The sequence below is a fragment of the Lethenteron reissneri genome, chromosome 21 (genome assembly GCF_015708825.2).
Source record: "Lethenteron reissneri isolate LAM-NWPU_2019-01 chromosome 21, ASM1570882v1, whole genome shotgun sequence".
Classification (NCBI taxonomy): domain Eukaryota; kingdom Metazoa; phylum Chordata; class Hyperoartia; order Petromyzontiformes; family Petromyzontidae; genus Lethenteron; species Lethenteron reissneri.
In genome coordinates this window covers 1078569-1096537 of record NC_083799.1, presented here as the reverse complement: position 1 = coordinate 1096537, position 17969 = coordinate 1078569, and the positions used below count along the sequence as shown (strand labels likewise).

Sequence of the window (17969 nt, the reverse complement as noted above, 5' to 3'; positions counted from 1 at the left end):
ACCCTCACTACAAATGCAGAAAAGGACGTCATGATGAACAAGGGATTATAACCTTTCAATGAAATAAGTCTGTCACCATGGCCTTACAAATTTCACATGAATTGATGCAATGAATAACACGTCGCGGTCTGCTTTTCGCTTGCAAGTTTCAGATTTACTGAAATACACCTGTCCTTGGATGGTCAAAAGGCTAGTTATACTATAAATACCAAGCCAGAGGTGGAAATTAATCATGCATAAACTTTTAAACTTCCGTCATTTGCCAGAAGAGAGTAAAACTTTTGATAATCCATGCTAATGTCTGCTGAAGGATGAAACACTTCTGAATCAAGTTAATTATTACAGCAAAGGCACACTTCAAAGAGAAATATGGCACAGAGGACATTTTGCTAATATATACTGTATACCAGGAATAAATAAAACATTCCAATAATAAAATGTGTTAATAAATTTACAAATTGTTGGAAAATATTTGAAAAAAGTTCTACTTTTGATAAAATATTTGCATCCAGCAAACATTCATATTTTAAACAAGCAGTCTCAACCTTTGAATGCATTTTTTTAAAGCCAATAATAAGGTATTGGGTTCCCAAGACAGTCAACATGACATATATGAACACTTTAAGAAAACAATGGATAAATCCTGCCTGCAACACTCACAATACTCATAAATCATTAATGAATGATAGGGTGACATCACACTAGAGGCCGACCTTAAATGAATTTCTGGTTTCGGCCGAAACCGAAACCAGACCGAAAGTTAAAAATTTACTTTCGGCCGAAACCGAAGCCAAAACCAAAAGTTGAACTTCACTTTCGGCCGAAGCCGAAAGTTTTACTTCACTTTCGACCAAGACTGAAGCAGAAAGGTATATAACCGAAGTTACCGAACACAACATTTATGAAATACTAGCTTTACTACCCAGCTTCGCCCGGGACGTGGATTCACCACGGCCGGCCGCCTTTGTCTCCCCAGTGGCGATGTTGACATACCACACCACTTACTCGTTTGAGGCTGAGTCAACCTAGGGGAGGCCCAGGACCGGTTCAAATAATCGTCACCGGCCGTGAGTGGGAATCGAACTCGGGCCGCCGGGTTCGTAGCGCAGCGAGCGAATCGCTACGCAGTCGCTGCCCCCCAGGTGCGTGACGTCATTTATTGACGGCCCCAGACCATGGTTGCAGCTGTAACCTCGCTCGCAAGCTGCTGCTGCTGCTGACGTGTGTGTTTGCAGCCTATCGCATAGGATTGCCTAGCGCCGACTGACCGGCTGATAAGACTTAGCACTAGCGTTATATTCTAAAAATAGATCTTTGGTTGACGACTGAAAGTCAATATCAGTTTCGGCCGAAACCGAAAGTTAAAAATTTACTTTCAGCCGAAAACGAAACCGAATTTCGGTCGGCCTCTACATCACACACTATTCGGCAAGTGACACAGCTCAGCAGTAGCAAGTTCACCGCTTATTGCAGAGGTTCACAGTTTGAATCTGGCAGGCTTGCCCTCATTATTACCGGGGGTGTATTAACCATTAAATATACGCTGTCTGCTTCACAGTGGATGTTAAATTTGATCTTGAAAACAAATCACCAAAAATTACTCAATTGAGACTAAGCATAGCAATAGCGCCCCCTACTGTGATACTACTGCGGACTGTATGTGAAACATTGTACCTTTGTGACAGTCTTGCGCTAAAACAATGACATGAACGTATTCATTACTATTTATTGTACTTGCTCAATACGTTTCCTATTGCTGAAAATTTCCCCAGGGAAATGAACTTGGAAAATGGATTTGCTTTTAAACTATGAGACCTCCTTTACCAGTGGCAAAATATAGTAGTAGGTTTTTACCCTTTCAACTGGTACAAAAACTTACACCTTATTACGAGGCCTTGTATAAAGGTGTCAGTTTTTGTACCAGTTAAAAGGGTAAAAACCTACTACTACTGGATTTAGCTTTATTTTCGTGTTTTTGATTATTTATATATCTTATGTTAAAGCTACTTCCATTACAGTTGTCATATTTATCTCAAGGGCTCTTATTTGACTCATGAAAACTGCATCTATAGCATTCTGTCTGCAGGGGTTGTCATAATTTATGATCTGGAAATTCTTATTGCAAGAACCAAAATGATCCCATGGCTATATGACACAGTGATGGTTTTAATTAACAGTAAAACTCACAACCTGATCAACAATCGATTATGTATTTAGAACCAAATAAACCAAAGCGAAGTCTATGCATCTTTAAACATGATTATCGTATGGATTATTTGTTTAAAATAATAAGGCTGCATATCTGAGCCTATGTGACTACTGCACGACAGCTAACATTCAGTCGACAATAATTGTGCGATCTTGGCAAAGAGTGGGTAATAAATTATCAATTAATAATGGGCTGGTGGGTCTGTTTCATCGGCAAAACATAAAACTATGTTTTAATCCACGAGGCACTGGACCTTCCAAACAACTGTTTTCAAGCAACATGTATCTTGACATTCTGAGTCTCATCAGCAAATGTTGCTGGAAAACATCAGTTGAGAAGGCCGACCAGTTGATGAATATAAAGCTAAATTGCGGTTTTGCTGATTAAACAGCCAAACCTCACATACTAAAATAACAAAAGCATCATGAATTCAATTACATCAGGATATGTAAATGAGCATGAGAGGATAGCAGATAAGAGGCCATACAATTATATTTCACTAAAACACTTACGCAGACTTGGCAGGGATACTGAAGAGTGCCCAACTATTAAAGAGCATTTCATTGTTCTAAACCCAGTCAGGTGTTGCCTTATCATCCCACCAGTCAATAAAAAAACCATACCACAAAGTAGCAACTCAACAGTTGTCAGCCTGTGTACACGGGGTCTTTCCATTATACAGTAAAACCTTGGATTGCGAGCATAATTCGTTCCGGAAACGTGCTTGTAATCCAAAGCACTCGTATATAAAAGCACTCGTATATCAGTTGTGATCACGTGACGCTCGGCAGACAAAGCGTATACACGTACTACTCGTATTGCAAGACCTCGCTCGTTGATCAAATTCATATTTATTTTAAAAAATTGCTCGTCTTGCAAAACACTCGCAGACCAAGTTACTCGCAATCTAAGGTTTTACTGTAATGGTGAATTCCATGACCTGCTCAGGGTCACCAATGGAAAGGTGTTAATTTGTTAGATCTGGTAAACCAAACAGCAACTTACTGCCTTGAGCATAAACCTGCAAATAAAATGGTGAAAGGTCTTATTCATAGATGCTGTTGTCTGAAGAAACATAAAAATAGCCATATGCGTTATATTATTTTAAATGTGCGTATATTCACACATTTGGTCCTTCCTTGGCAGCATTAGTGTGCATATGCCACAGTGCTGGCTTTTGCCATGACACACACCACATGGCCCATCCGGAGGGACTAGGATGGCACGGCAATTTCAGCCCACGCCTTGGCACAGAAATAAAAGAACAAAATTCTCCCGCTTTCAAGTTGAACTTTAAATACAGAAGCAGAGCAGGGGAAAAAAGGGTATGTCAAAGGAACAGATTCCATATTTAGCCCTTCTGGCCGATTAAAGCCAACACATCATATAAAGGGAGGTTGTAGCCAGCATTATGCCGAGCAACTTTCTTCTTCTCAGAAAAAATAATAAAATATTGCACCAGCTTCTAAATTTGATATCAACCTACCTAGGTCAGCCCGAGACCAGGTTTTAATCTAACCCTCACTGGTAAGCTTGGCCAAGGATTGAACTAAGGTTGCCCAAATTGTAGTATAATGTGATAACCAACAATTCTGACAAATACAAGGCACAGATTAACCATTACAAGATAATAACTTACTGCTGGCATCAAATTATAACCAGGACATTAAATATATTAAATTGATATAGAAATATATTTTTGTACATTTAACAACGTTCTTATTGGCTTTCAGTAAATCTATTTTCAGCCTTTTGTTCTCTGCATCACAATTTCTCCTGGGTTGAACAAAGGAAAAGTCACAAAGCCACACTCGAATACATACCTGTCAACCCATACAGTTTACCCGTATTCTTGTACAAGGAATTTGAGTCCAGGTCCATGCGGCGTACAGCTGTTTCAATACCGCATTTTTTTCTTTTTGTTTGTGTTTCCCCCTTGTGATGGGACTTTGTAGAATGAACGTTGAGATTTCTAAGGGCACGGAGTGACCAATAAGGTCTGAATTGGTCTGGAAACAGGACCCTGCGGGGTGGGCTGGTAGGAACGAATAACCAAAGAATATAAACATAATGTATTATTACACTTGTTTAGCCAGAAAAGGCCCACTGAGTCTAAAGGTTTTTGTAGGGTCCTGCCAAGTGTTTGCAGTAGGGGGCGATGTTGCTACACCTAATCGGACGATACGAAGGGAGAGATTGAGGCCTAGTTCTAGGCTTTAGGCCTAGCTGTAGGCTTTAGGGCGCTGTGAGTTAATTTTTAATTTAAATGTTTTAATGATTTATGTAAAAGCTTTAAATTTAAATGTTTCTATTTAAAAACATGAGGGAATGTAACATTGTTAAACATTAACTCCCTTTCACACACGCGGGGGTATGATACGAAGGGAGAGTTTCAGGCCTAGTTCTAGGCTTTAGGCCTAGCTGTAGGCTTTACGCCGCCATGAGTTAATTTTTAATTGAAATGTTTTAATTATTAATGTAAAAGCTTTAAATTGAAATGTTTCTATTTAAAAACATGAGGGAATGTAACATTGTTAAACATTAACTCCCTTTCACACACGCGGGGGTACGATACGAAGGGAGAGTTTCAGGCCTAGTTCTAGGCTTTAGGCCTAGCTCTAGGCTTTAGGCCTAGCTGTAGGCTTTAGGGCACTGAGTTTTTTATTTAATTTCAAAGTTTTAATTAAAAGCTATCTCAGGGAATTATTAGGGCGCTGTGAGTTTTTTTATTTAATTTCAAAGTTTTAATTAAAAGCTATCTCAGGGAATTATAAGGGAATGTTACACGTGTTTAGCCACGAAAGCCTCATTAATTTAAATGTTTAAATTAAAAGCTATCTGAGGGTATTATAAGGGAATGTTACACTTGTTTAGCCAGGATAGCGTCACTGAGTCTAAAGGTTTTTGTAGGGTCATGCCAAGTGTTTGCAGTAGGGGGCGATGTTGCTACACGGACGGACGGACGGACAGACGGACAAACGGACGATATAATCTATTGGTGTCTGGTCCACTTCGTTCCTACCAGTATAAGGTAAGCACTGATAAGGGGTTTACAGGTATGCAAGTAAGCCAGAATTATCAGTAATCAGGAAAGGCTACTGAAATAAACAAAAACTATGCGGAACACTATCTGCACTAATTAAGCTGCGCATGGTAAGATGTGAAATAAAGCTCCATGCTAATCTTGTGTAAAAAATTCTAGATGAGCTTATTAAAAATGCGAAGTATAAACACGCCAACCTTGACCACTGCAATCTAGTGTAGATGCTTGCCCCGAGCTCTCATACTCTGATGGTGCATTGTCCTTGAGTTGTGCGCCTTTTGGCGTCATCTGGTCCAACCCATATGAGACTAGGCTCGAAGGAAAGCTGTCTCGGGTGTGGACCAATCAACTTCAAGGACAGTGCACATTATCAGAGTTATGTTCTTTTGTTTGTATTATGACTGCAGGTATTGCGGTCTATGCAAACATGACTCCTTGCAAAAAGGTGTCAGTTTTGTTGCCAGATAGAAGGGTAAAGAACCAATTATCATATTTTTACTGGCAAATGAGGTCCCCATAGTGTAGATGCTTGCCCCGAGCTCTTATACTCTGATGGTGCATTGTCCTTGAGTTGTGCGCCTTTTGGCGGCATCTGGTCCAACCCATATGAGACTAGGCTCGAAGGAAAGCTGTCTCGGGTGTGGACCAATCAACTTCAAGGACAGTGCACATTATCAAAGTTATGTTCTTTTGTTTGTATTATGACTGCAGGTATTGCGGTCTATGCAAACATGACTCCTTGCAAAAAGGTGTCAGTTTTGTTGCCAGATAGAAGGGTAAAGAACCAATTATAATGTATGCACTGTCCTTGAAATTGATTGGTCCACACCCGAGACAGCTTTTCTTAGAGCCTAGTCTCACATGGTGTTGGACGAGATGACGCCAAAAGGCCAACACCATGTGAGACTAGGCTCTAAGAAAAGTTGTCTCTCGGGTGTGGACCAATCAATTTCAAGGACAGTGCATACATTATCGGAGTTGTGTTTTTTGTTCGCATTCCGACTGCAGGTATTGTGGTCCAATGCAAACATGACTCCTTGTAAAAAAAGGTGTCAGTTTTGTTGCCAGATAAATGGGTAATAAAACAATTATCACACGCGGATATATTTAATACACACTCACATATACACGGCGTTTATATTGTTACATAGGTTTTTATTTGTTTGAAAGCTTGCCACTTTTCAACTCACCCGAACAGTACACTCGTTATTTCGGATAGCTGAAGTTTTACCGTTTGCAGTGCACTTATGAGACGCTGCATCGAATTACGTGAGCCATACTCTTAAACAGGTCCAAGTGCTTTACTCGTGCCGTTTACTGCTACCCATCTCTCGTTTTTTTACATGTATTTTTATCAATGAACTATATAAATTATTTAAGCTTGTCAGAAAATATCTCTGGCCTTTCACATCCAGTTAACCTCAGCCATAATCCTCTGCTACACGGTGACGGTAAGCCACTTCTAACACACTGTGCAGTACACGATGGTCATGAAATCGTCTCGACCTGTAATTACTAAATTAATAGTTCATAAAGCCCGTCTTCACCAGGCAAAGGTTTTATATAAATATAATAACTAACTTGATTTTCTTCTCGTTTTTAATCTATGTTTAGACACTAACTACTAAAAAAAAAATTCCACGAAAAAATGTTGACTGCTTTATTAAAATTCTTATATTTAAAGATTATTTTATTTTATTAGAAAGAACAAAAATTTATTAACTTAATACTCTGGGGGGAAACTCCTATCTTTTACCGTTTTCAAATTATTCAGATTTGAACATCATAAAGTGTACTTTTTCGTTCAAAACCGATTTAATCCGAAATATCTAAAAAAGAATAGCCGATAGAACAAGGGTTCTTCGCTTTAACTTAATTTGCTGTGTTTAACGCAAAAAACGCAATCTTATATTTTGAACAGTTTCTGAATGATACGCACAAACATGTTTGTGGGGCACTTAAAATCAAGATTTGGGGGCCTTAAAATGAAAAATCTTGGATTTTAAGATTGTTCCTGTTGTTTGTCCTAAAAACTACCTATGTACCAAATTTCAACTTTGTACCTTGTCAGGAAGTACCCGAGGCTTTTGAGACATACGTACATACAGATTAAGGTACTTATTCAAATATCTATACAGGAAAGCAACCCATATGGATGCCTACCTAAAACCTGACTCCCACCACCATCCATCCCAGAAGAATTCCCTCATCAAAACTCTACACCCTAGAGAGCGCAATGTATTTCCGACCATCATCACCTAGCCAGTGAACTGGAACACGTAAACCAACTCTCAAGACGAATGGATATTCAGACTACACAATCCGTAAAGCTATCACCCCAACTGTTGGGAAAGAACCATCTGAGGACCCAATCAAAACCATCACCTTGCCATACATAGCAGGGGTCACCAAACATTTTTCCAAAATCATGAGCAAACACAGGATCCAGGTTCGATTTAACACAGTACATGAAATTCGTGATCTGATCCCATCTGTGAAAGATGTAATCGCAGATGTATTCACCACAAGAATACCATTTTCAGTCATAAATCATTCTGAAGCAGTGGCCATAGACTTGAACGGTGTGTATAAGTGCATCTAAGATCCCAAGGGGACAATAAAGCTGGCTGCCATCTAACTCTCCAGAGCCATAGTCCCCAGGAGCCGAAACAGTGCTGCCATGGACCCCACTGGGACAGAGGACATGCTTAGTGGAAGGTAGGGATCACCGACAGGCATATTCTTATAAACGCAGTCACAATATGCCAATCCCCAATGCCGCCTGTAAGTGACTAGCGATGACTGGAGACCGCTTCACAGGAGGTCCTGTGCAGCCCTGACACACCAATCAGGCAAGGACCTTCAATGACCAGTATACATATATTCTTTGGGACTGTCCTTGATTTCAGCAGTAGACCCTAAACCTGCTATGAAAAACGCTGGTGGGCAAATCTCACCCTTTCACCGTCCAGGCAGTCAAACGAAAAAGTGTGGGCAGCGTACTTCACCCTGCTGAAGTATTCCCAAATCAGGAGCGTCCGCAGAGGACCTGTACTTAGTTCTAGACGGTCCGAAAACCAGTGCTGCCTGGCCCAATGTGGGGCACTTGGCAGCACTGAAGCCCTGCCCCTTCTAATTATGACCACGACCCTCAGAATGAGGGACCACGGAGGAAAGGTGTAGAGACCATCTCCGGTCCAATGTATCATGAACGTGTCGGTCGTGACCTCTCCTGGGAATCGAAATCGGGTGCAGAAATGCCACAGATGATGGTTGGTTCCCAAAGCTGAGAGGTCCATGTCGAATGGACCAAACCATCGTTGCACCTCCTTTAACACCTCGGGATGTATATATGTTGAACTTCTTTCGCACCGTACATAGCCAACCATGCAAATAGGAGGTAGGATGTTTTGTAACATAATCTTAGTCACATTGAGGCAGACTGGACATCGGATTCCTCCAGTATAAATAAATATTCTGATTCTGGTAGGTTGCTTTTCACTGTTCAAATTCAGTTTTCCAAAAGCACTCGGACCTGCTCGTCTACCTATATTTGATCACTTTGATCTCTGTTCACCTTCAGTAACTGTCCGAGGAACACATATGGAGAACAAAAGTTTACAAAATTATTGAGGGATTCATGCGCCTGGGTTTAAGCCTGTAGCGCACTCATGACCTACAATGCCCATGCCCTAGGTTAAACTAAGGGCAATACTTTGTCCATTTAATGTTATAATTACTGTAGCTGTCCTGCAGACACTACACTCAGAGCAAAAATACTAGGCACCTCATATAACTGACATGATGTTGTACTATTTTGAATGTAACTTTTCAGCATGTCAATAAATGGTTGTGTAAATGTTTAGCACAAACTGTTCCCCGGGAAATACTTCATTGTGATGATGCACACATCGACAACACATACGGTGCAAATCCTACTGTCACAGAGCACTTAAATCACAATCAGAAGGGCCAAAGTTCAAATCCTGATTGAGTTTGACTGACCCAATTAACCCTCAAGGGTCAATAAAATGAGGAACCATTTGGAGGAAATGGTCTGACTGGCTGAATCCTTCACTATAAATGTGGAAATTCCATCAACAGCTAACAGTGATGTGCACTGTTTAATATTGACTTCAATACAGATGCTGATTATTTTAAAGGATACTTGAGACTAAACATGTCAACGTTTAAATGCATTAAAATATGTCAACTCCCTCGTGAATATATGTATATGAACATACAGTAACACATGCTGTAATAAAGTTTGCTATGTTGTAACTATGGGCACATCACAATGAGTGCTATTTTCATAGCCGATCTGCATGCTCAGTGATTAACCCAAATCAGAGTGTATTCTGACTTTAGCAGCTTATCTAGGGGTGAATGGATATGTCATGGCACATGATATGTCAAATGTGCATGTGCACAAAGTTTGTGCAGTATGGAGAAAGGTGCCTTCTATTATCAGGCAGTTGAGAAACGAATGATCATTTAAAATGCAATGGTTACCAATGATTTTTTCAATTAAAAGATACAGTATTTCATTCATTTAATATCAAATTGAATTGCATCCGTGTAAGAGATTTGACAATCATGATCTTTAACATTAATTATTTTGCTCTCTCAATGTGTAAAACAGTATTAAATAAAACAGACAGTGTTGAGTTTTAAAGCCAACGACAGAAGAGATGATAATATCCAAGGGGGAAAAAAACGTGCACTCCAAAATCATTTGCAGGTGTGAATGAAATGCCTGACTGCATCCACTGCATAAACCCTAGCGCACCAACGTCCCACACACACCCCAAAGTGAGGACCCACCATAGTGAGATGGGAGGCCGTGGCATCAAAAATCATGAGCCCACATCATGGTCAAATAAATTGGACCTGGCCAGGTGGTGCTGTGTGGTAAAACACCCAAATCATAATCGAAAGATTTCGAGTTCAAGTCCTTGTGATCAGTCAACCATTCTTACAATTTCTGTAGGGAGTCAATGAAACGAGCCCCCATTTCTAAGGCCAACGGCAGTTGTGCTACGGAGAAACTGGTTCTAAACATATGAATACGAAGTCTGGTCCACTGGCTCAGGGAGCCAATGGTGATGAACACATGTAAACACGTTTGGACAGAAAGAAAAGGGACAAATATACTTCCGTTCTTAAAAATAATTCTCCCGCTATTTTCACAGAATAGTTATTGAATTCTAGATTTGAAGCTTTCGTGACTGCAAGGATTCATACTCTTAGGTTTTTCGGTAAAGTTACGTAGGTAAAAACTAAATAATAAAAATATAATTGAAATAATAATATAAATAATAAATCTCGACGTTTCGGAGGCAACGCAAGTCTCCATCATCAGGTGGGACGTCACAGCTAGATTTACTGTCTCAAGTGAGGCAACATTCTAAGAGTCAATCTCTTAAATACAAGTTTAAGGGGGGAGTGGAACGTGTTAGGGGGGGGGGCGGGGCTAAAAAAGAACAGTTGGTGCATCTTGTTGATGTTTTACCCGATGTTGGTTGACAATCCAAATACAAAAAAAGGGAGGAGAGTTGTTGGTTGGCAATCCAAATACAACAATAGTTATTGAATTCAAAACAGTTGGTATCCCGATAGTTATCCCGATGCTTAATCATATAGCATTCGTTGGATGAGAAATAAAACGTAAACATGTTTACGCTACAGATGAGCTGGTCTTTAAGATTAATGCAGGGTGCTCATTTATTAACCCTGAAGCGATGATAAGGCAGGGTCAAGCATGACAAGTGAGCTTATGGTTGGCAGCCCATTGCTCTAACAAACACAGCAAAACTGTCATTCATATTTTGTAGAAGTATTCTTATCCTTAATCCCCAAATCCTGCTTATGGATAAAGTATGGTGTCCACAGTGCCTAATCAGAGGTCCGAACAAATAAGAAAAAAAATCTTTTTTCGTTAAAATTTCATTTCAACAGAAAATTATATATATAACTTGTGTTACAAGGAAAATGTAAGGGTCATTCGTATACTGCTTACCCAGTATGTCCTCTGTCCAACTGACCTATATAGACATTCTTACCTCCACAAATATTACCAAATGTAAAGTCTGAGGTATTCAGAGTTGTGTGACTTCAATTACTTAAATTGCAGCTTGTCAGCAAGAGGAAACAAACACGGGATAACATACACATCCAGCTATCTCTTGACAGTAATATTGTTTAACGTGGGACAGCACCACATACCATTAAGAACTAGTCACACGTGGATGCATTGAATGGAAAATACACAGGACATATATTTGTGTTTCCTTGTCCTTCTGCTGGGATGTACAAAATTTGACCAGAGATGAAACATGTATATATTTTCTGCACCTTGATATACTCTGTAACAAAAAGACCTGTTGCTGAAAGTTAATTGGAAAAAAAAGCTAATATGTTGGTACTGAGACTAGGGTACCAACATTTTACTTTCCTACCTTTTTTTGTTCTCTAAATATTATAAAAGGAAACAATCTATTATTGCCCCATGGAGCAAAAACTAGGGGCTTTTGCCAGTACCAAAATATGAGAATAGGTTTTCCCCTTTTTTGCGTACAGTGCAGATTTATGAGCATGCTCCTGCTAATAACTCGTGTGCAAATAAGTAGAATTCCCTCATCAAAACACTGCACCATAGGGCCCGCTGCATCTCCGACCAGCGCCACCTAGCCAGTGAACTGGAGCACGTACGCCAAGCCCTCAAGATGAATGGATATTCAGACTACACAATCCGTAAAGCTATTACCCCAACCATTCGGAAAGAACCATCTGAGGACCCAATCAAAACCATCACCTTGCCATACATAGCAGGGGTTACCAAAATATTTCCAAAATCTTAAAACACAAGATACAGGTCCGATTCAATACAGTACACAAAATCCGTGATTTGATCCCATCTGTGAAGGATGTCATTCCTGACATGCAATACCCTAGTGTCCATAAACTAAGTTGTGTCTGCGGCAGCAGTTACATCGGGGAAACCAAACGACATGTCTCGGACCGTGTTCGCGAACACAAGGCAGATTTTAAACACTGGCAGAACGTGGCTGAGCATTGTTATAACACAGTGGGCTCGCACGATATTGTTTTTTCTGAGACGAAGTTACTCTGAAAACCTTCGGGCTACCATTAAAGATTTGTCCATGAAGCCATCCAGATATATAAACAGAGACAATTTCAACCGAGAAGATGGGTATAAGCTGAGCAATCATTGGAAGGACGTTATTAACCAAGCAAAGTCGTAACTTGCTGTGGTGTTTCCATCCTTCCTGCCGTTTGGCTGTTATCTCCTACTCTCTGAGTTGCATTGCCCTGTTAGGTGCCTCTGCATTAACGGGCTGGGGTCTCACGAACATGGCCACCTCTGCTCCCTTAGCCTCGATGCATCGATGGTTCTGGCTGTGTGTCTCACTGGCGCGACCACCGTTGCGGTGGTTCTCTTGCATTGACGCACTTTCCTCTCACAGCGCAGTTGGCAGCGCCGCGGCTTGTCTTACGCATAGACATGACATTAACTTGCTAATGTCCCTAATCTCTCTACCTAATCTCTCCCATCAACATAGTGCTAATCTCCCATTAACACTGCTGCTGTGCACATGTGGGGACGATACTCTTATGTGGTGACAGAAGCTCATTTCATGCTAATCTATCTCCCTAATCTCTCTCTCCCTAATCTCCCCCATTAACACAACTGACGTGCTTGCGTGCAGGGATGGAATTCCTTTCCAGCTCGGACCCCGTCTGCTTGCCCTTGGCCAACAAAAATAACCTCTTGGTTCAGCACTTCCACTGCTGGATATTTTTTTTCTCTGCCTGAGGACGACCACTTGTGGTGCGATCGAAACGTCGTGATATTTTTATTTTTCTACCTACGTTACTTTACCGAAAATCTAAGAGTATGAATCCTTGCAGTCACAAAAGCTTCAAATCTAGAATTCAATAACTATTCTGTGAAAATAGCGGGAGAATTATTTTTAAGAACGGAAGTATATTTGTCCCTTTTCTTTCTGTCCATTTCATTGACTCCCTACATAAATTTTAGGAATGGTTGACCGATCACAAGGACTTGAACTCGAAAAAGAGTACAAATAAGGGTAGTTGTGATGTTGAATCTGCAATAGAAAACCAAAAATAACCCTTATATAGTAATCACGAGCTTACCATTCACTGCATTGTTTATTTCCAAGAAACACATTTTTTCGTGGGGCTGCTTGAATTCCAAGTGTTTAATTCTCGCAGTGGCCAGAAAACCTATGTTGATAAGCAATGAGCATTGTCTGCTGTGGGGCTCATATAGAAAATCCTGAACTTGCATTCCCCCAAGAGAAGTTTGTGTTCCAAAATCAGAGCTTGAGAATAACCTGTAAGAAAATTGTCGTAAATGTGAGGAATAGGATATTTGCCATGTGCTTGAGCACACCTGTAAACCGGCACTATGAAGTTGGGGTTGGTCAATAGGAGGTGATGATTGCTATATATAGTCCCAATTAAGTAATTTGCCAGTATTTTCTTAAAATTTGGACCAAACTGTCTGTGCTGTGAAACTCCCAATGGTTGGGCCACAAACTAGTTATAAAAAAGCACAACGGAAAATGTTCTGACCTGTCTGAGGATTTAGAAGTGGTATCCCCCTTGCACGTTAAGATTCTCTATAGGTACTCCTGCAAATTAAGGATACCGAGTCGCTCTCCATTTATTGTGCATGTATGTACCACCCTGTATTTTTCAATTTCACCTAATTATAAAACCCGTCTCCATTACTCTTTACACCCCACGCACTCACACCCAACGCTCACCCCCGACACTGAATTCCCAACGAGTGGACAGCTAGATGCATGTGGCAATGTGTGAACATTTGTGTTGGGCGCCAAACAGACGCATGCAGCAACGTGAACAAATGCGATGTGCGTGAGCGTGTCTTGTTTGTGTTAAGACTCCAGTTTCCTCTCACATTCAAAAACACTCTTAAAGGAAAATGGCCAAACATCTTAATGCCAAATATAGCAGTCTTGAGGCTTTGTAAGACTATCCTGGATAATTCAGATTCAGGTCTGTGCATACTAATATTTCTACATGTTTTTCAAGCACTCATATGGTTGCTTACAAAAACATGTTTTCCCACATTTTATGACAGTTCCCCATGACACCATCCTCTTTTACCACACCCACATTAGAACATAACCGTCCTTCAGTACTAAGTGGTGATGGCGTCACCACGGTGCTTGTGCCAAGCGAGGTGGACCTTGAGGCCACGTGAAGTGTCGAAGGCCCGCTGGCAGGTCACAGAACAGACCTAGGTGGCATGGTTTGGCAGATGTCTGGCACATGCACCAACTGTGCTCCCCACTGTGTTACAACTCTGCGCTTTGGCCGCCCAGCACTCTGCTCGTTGTTGTGAGCGTCGCTCCTCTGCCCTCTGTTGTTGCTGGAGGGCAACTGCCGACAACTCCCCCGCAGCACGAACCTCTCCCACAGAGGCCGATCTTGATAATGTTGGTACCAGTCATCGGCAACTCCAATTAGCTCCACATCCTTCTGTAACACATCAGTCTATCTATTCTCTAACCCGTGCCCATTTAGCCCCCTCTATCCGGCCAAACAAAAGCTGCTTGAGCATGCGTTGGCTGGGCATACAGGCTACATGACCCAGCCAAAGCAGTCTCACTTGCCGGAACTCACCGATAGGACTGTGTCCAGCTCTTTCCAGGATCTGTGAACTCCTCACACAATGCAGTCTGGTCATACCCAGGATGTATCGTAGGCAGGCTAGCATGATTGTTTCAAACTGCCACAGATTGTTCCTTTAGAGGGTTCCACATTTCAAAAGCATAGAAAAGAGAGGGTATAACTGTGGCCATGAGGACCCGGAGCTTTGTATAAAGTATCAGGGGCTAGGTAACTTTCACTCGGTGTTACGCAGCTGATAAAACGATAATTCCTATGGACCGAGTGGGAGTAAGACACCAACATCAGACCAAATCCACCACAAACCACTTTTCCCCTCTCACCAGCCTCTCACCCCGAGAACACACAATCACATACTTTCCAATGCGTTGTCATTACCCTCCTCACCATGTAACCACAGCTCATTTTCTCACCTCCTAGTCCGAGCATATGGTTTTCCATCACCCTGCGCTCACAATCAATGTCTCACACCACAATTTATCCCTTCTAATTATTTGTATGTACAGTGCCTCGTGTATATAATAGCAAAGTCCTTTATAAATTAAATGTATTTTTATTATTGTTATCATCTCCCTGAACTTTCCCCACAAGCCCATCTGTAGCTCAATAATGTACCCTTTTCCCAACACCCATTCCCCTTTTTTACGCTCCACCTCCTACAATCTTCTCATTTCATTAAGCACCTCCCCTCACACCTCAATACCCCGGGCCCCATGAATGATCCCTCCCCCAATACCATAGTCATCACTTGGTTTGTCTCATCTTTTCATTAAAATATTGAACCTGAATAATCCCGTCGGATGGAAAATCCTATTTGCAAGGGTGTGTGTATCACGAAAGACATACATAGCAAGCGTATATAAACAACATGACACCTTATTGGGTTGTATTGAACTCTGCTTTCGCCCATGAATTACAAGTCAAAAACAAGGCCGACAACACTGAGATTTCTAAATAAAATCTCAGTTTAGCCACCTGTGATTAAACCAGATTCTCTCTTTAACATGCTAATTTTCACCTGACAGCCCTTTGATTGGTGGAAAACCAACCACCTTCGGGTTGGCTGCCCACCACTTACATTATCATTGGCTGCTGACATTTGGGCTACGCCCATATCAAACCCTTATAAACAGTTTGCCTTGGAAGCTAACCCTCCTTTTCCTGAAGACGACCGCTTGTGTTGCGATCGAAACGTCGTAGTTTCTTGTTATTTTCTTTGAACCTATCTACGTGACTTTACCGAAAGACCCAAGAATAAGCACTAATTAGTTAACCATTCAAATTCAGAAAACAAGATTTACCAGCCCTGGCTATGGCAATCAGTCAATTGCAATGTACCATGATAAATCAACCATAAATTGTCTTCCATTATGAAGAAAAGACCATCACAATGATGAACACAGCAGTAAATATCTTATTAAAACAACCATCCATTGTGCAGTAATATTGCTAATAATGAAAGATGTAGTCAATGTGGTGTGTGCATATCCTTCATGAATGCAAAACTGCTTAACGATATCATTTGCAGTCAATTAATTGAATCGTTTTGAAATTATAGCTTACAGAGTGCAATTTACATGGCCATTTATATCCTTACTGTTGAACTCCTTTTTGGCCAAAGCAAAAAAAACTTTATTATGCCAGTCATGCCAGTCTCCCATCATGGAGATCTGAAAATTTTCACGATGAAAAGTTTGTATATAATTCATCAAACACTATTGCCCTGAAATTGGCACTCCACTGACAACTGAAGAGACAAACTCAAAAACTTTGCAGATACCATCCATTGCACCATCCATGGTGCCTGTGCCATCACCAAAACACTCCGGCCCCTCTTTGAAGCACCCCAGGTTAAGTGACCTCACTTTTCATCTCTGTCAACAAGCTGAGCTCAGCTTCAAAATAAGTGACTTTATTCCTCATTATTGTTTTAATTATTATTGCACTTGTTTGCCCAGTAAAGCCTCAACAAGGTGCAGAAAAGAACTGGGGCTTATGGGTAAAGGGCAGGCAAGTCTTCTGATGTCAGCAGCAGGCACTAAGAGGCCGCACTTCTTCTTGGTGCCCGCCCCCAGAGCTTAGTCAGCAGAAGTGTTTCCCAAATGGAATTGCGCCACAGTGGCGAGATGTTAACTACCTCGCCTAGTATACCGAAGGCCGTGGGTTCGATCCCAACATGACGCCTGTATATTTGGAGTTAGCATGTTCTCCCCGTGGTCGTGTGGATTTTTTTCTCTGGGTCCTCCGGTTTTTCTCTCCACATTTAGAAACATGCATTTATAGTATTTGGATGCAATACATTTCCACATGTTAAGCAACTTCGTTGACCTATCATTTGTGGCCAGGTCACTTCTGAAAGAGCTATCTCGCTCAGTGGGCCTTATCTGGTAAAATAAAAACACTTTAATAGTTTGGTTAAGATTAACATTAGACAATTGGCTGGCAGCATGGAAGCAGGGTCACATGAATTGGTATATGAACTTTGAGGAGCATCATCCGACAGTAATCTAAAATAAATATCAAAATAATACTTATTATAAATATTAAAATACCTTAATCAATAATGCTAAGATTGTATTTTTTAAAATATAATGAATTTGTAAGTCAAATCGTACCCTAATGGCTAATTTCTGGCTTAAAAGTGGCGCTGAAGTCAAAAAGTACTGAACATCTTCAATGATGTACGGAAACGGCCTCTGTGAAGATAGTGCATTGAAAAAAATATCAGTCATATCAGAAAAGCTGATAAAGGTGTGCCAATGCAATCAATGCACTTAGCATGTGTTTATTCTGGTGTTTATGCAATGAATGTACTTTTGAAGTCTTATCTTCCGAGAACTTCAATAGCTTAATATGCTAAAGGTTAAAATATTTGATATGTTTTCGCATACGAGCAATTTTGCACAACCACAATAAATAATAATATAATTTAACACGTAGGCTTTCGCGACCAATATCATCCATAAGAGGTTTTTGGGTTAGATCGCGTAAAATAATAATATAGTGCGTAAT

General features: G+C 40.8%; 1 protein-coding gene across 1 annotated transcript in view; it reads right to left on the bottom strand.

Moving 5' to 3' along the window:
- The window catches only part of LOC133345001 (histone-lysine N-methyltransferase 2C-like), a 173263-nt gene that overhangs the window by 110020 nt on the left and 45274 nt on the right, over positions 1 to 17969 (bottom strand).